The sequence below is a fragment of the Penaeus monodon genome, chromosome 36 (genome assembly GCF_015228065.2).
Source record: "Penaeus monodon isolate SGIC_2016 chromosome 36, NSTDA_Pmon_1, whole genome shotgun sequence".
NCBI classification, from domain to species: Eukaryota; Metazoa; Arthropoda; class Malacostraca; order Decapoda; family Penaeidae; genus Penaeus; species Penaeus monodon.
In genome coordinates, this window is record NC_051421.1 from 16,176,597 (window position 1) to 16,179,096 (window position 2,500).

Below are 2,500 nucleotides of genomic sequence, written 5' to 3' on the forward strand. Positions count from 1 at the left end.
AACTCATACGCTTTTTGGGGACAGACAATAACCGCTGGTGCTCAAGTAAGAAAATTTCATCCATACCCTGTGTTCTCAGAGCCAAACCAAGTTTCTCATCCGCTCATAGACCGTTGGTTAGCAAGGTTTAGGCTGATATACATACATGCATACGTATACATATGTATATGTATGTTTGTATATATATATATACATATACATACATACATACATACATACATACATACACGTACACACACACACACACATACACACACACACACACACACACACACACACACACACATACATATATATATGAATATATAATTACACACACACACACACACACACACACACACACACACACCACACAAATTATATATATATATATATATATATATATATATATATATATATATATATATATATGTTTACATACACACGCGCACGCACGCACGCACACACACACACTCGCGCGCGCGCGCACACACACACACACATATATATATATGTATATATATATATATATATATATATATATATATATATAAGTATATATACATACATATATGTGTATATAAATATATTCATACATATATATGTATATATACATATATATATAAATATATACATATACATATACATACATACATACATAGACACACACACACGCAGAAGTGTGTGTGTGTGTGTGTGTGTGTACATATATATATACATACATATATATATATATGAATATAAATTTATATGTATGTATTATATATTAAAGAGAAAGAAAGACAGCAGAGAGAGACGGAGACAGAAAAAAGTGGAAAGAGAGAAATGCAAGGAAAACGAAACATAGTGAGAGAAAGCGAGACAAAAAAAAATGAATCGTAAACCTTCTGATCAGTGTTGCCAACATCGAACGCATCCTTTTCCCATATTTCTCAAGAAGTTGAACGCAAAACACTCCCTATTTTTTTTCCTGCTTCTCATTTGTATCTCACACCTTATCAAGAAGTGGTCAATGAAGTTAGTTAGGAGGCTGATGTAACTCAAGTGGTCGCTTACAAACCACTTACTCTTACTTAAGGGTCATCTCTAGATAAATTGTTTTTAGATGGGTTGCCTAATCTCCGTGATGAGGTGAGGCTTATGCAGCTATGATGGTTTCATTAAGACTTTGTGTTCTCTGATAAAAGGAGTCAATCAATGCTATATGCGAGTGATGGATTTTATCTGAGCGATGGTTTCCTTTCTGTCACGTCACAACACACCCCTATTATTTATATTTATATGAATGATGGTTTAAAATACGTTTCATTTTGTCAGTTCACAAGAGCGTGTACCCGCGTCCACAATTAATGAACTGGAGACGCGACGGTCTAAAAACTAATTCGTTTCTGAACGAGCCGTGTAAATAAGACCAATTATCTCAAGCATTTGGAGTAACGAGACCCCAAAGTCGTCTGCCAATTATCTTGGCGAGTCGTTCATAACGGGCTCTAATTAGCATGACGGGGCGATGCTTGTAGAGTCCTTCATCAACATTGAGTGATGTACGAGTATGTCGCGCTCAGGCGTCTATACGGATGCAATGTCTAAGTGTTTGTGTTCCTGTGAACATACATTTTAACGAAGTGTGCTGACAAATAAACATGAATAAATACTCGCACACGTGGAACAAACACATTCATCATCTGCATCGTTGAAAAAAGACAACATAATCCCCTAGATTAAGATGTATTACGCGACACGTAATTAAGAGTGTCTCGGGAGCTTGACAGAGCCCGCCGCGCGCCATGTTTTGTTGTAGGTGATGAAGGCCGTCTGCTGGTCTGCCATGTCGTGCCCAGTCTTTAGGAACGTGGCACCGGTGCCCCTTTACATACGACGGGTTCCGTTCGTCGCTCTCTCGACAGAGTGCCAAAAAACGGTTTCCTGTTTACTTGCCTCCGACTTTTAATCACGATAAATAAGGAGGACATCTAAGGACGTCGAAGATGCGGGTGTTAACAGGATACCATAAACCACATCGAGTCAGAGACATGGATAAATCCGAATGGAGATAAGAAAGAAGAAGAGGAGGAAGAACAGTAATAAGAACGAAAGAAAAGAAAAAACTCAGAGATATACCCACGAGAGGTGATCCCCCTCCCCCTCCATCTCCCCCCTGCCGTCGCCGCCGCGTGTGTCGTCCGGTGCTGCACTCCTGGCGCTGCGGTAAGTGTGTTTACATTGCTTTTACGCCTCGCCATCATCGCTTGCCTGCCGACTTTACGATTCCATTGTGAGAGCTTTTTAATATACGGTAAGCGGGTCCTGACGCCTCCGTGGTGGAGTTTAGACGTAATGTTTGGAGTTTCGAAGGCTGTGATGTATGTATTTTCGGGATTTTGTACTTTGGGTTTAGACGCGCTGACGTTGAAGTAAACCTGTGGCATGTGATGAAGACATCTCAAAATTTTTTAAACGATCTTTCATGTATAGAATGAAATATAGAAAAGGCAACACGTGTAAAGATAATGATTTCATT

General features: G+C 39.2%; 1 protein-coding gene across 1 annotated transcript in view; it reads left to right on the top strand.

Annotated features, from left to right (window-relative positions):
• Positions 1-2,180: 2,180 nt before the first annotated feature.
• Positions 2,181-2,500, top strand: part of LOC119595546 — a 19,035-nt gene continuing 18,715 nt past the window's right edge. The window contains exon 1 of the mRNA XM_037944663.1: positions 2,181-2,275. The gene's annotated coding sequence lies outside the window, so the exon portion shown is untranslated. The remainder of the gene's footprint in view (positions 2,276-2,500) is intronic.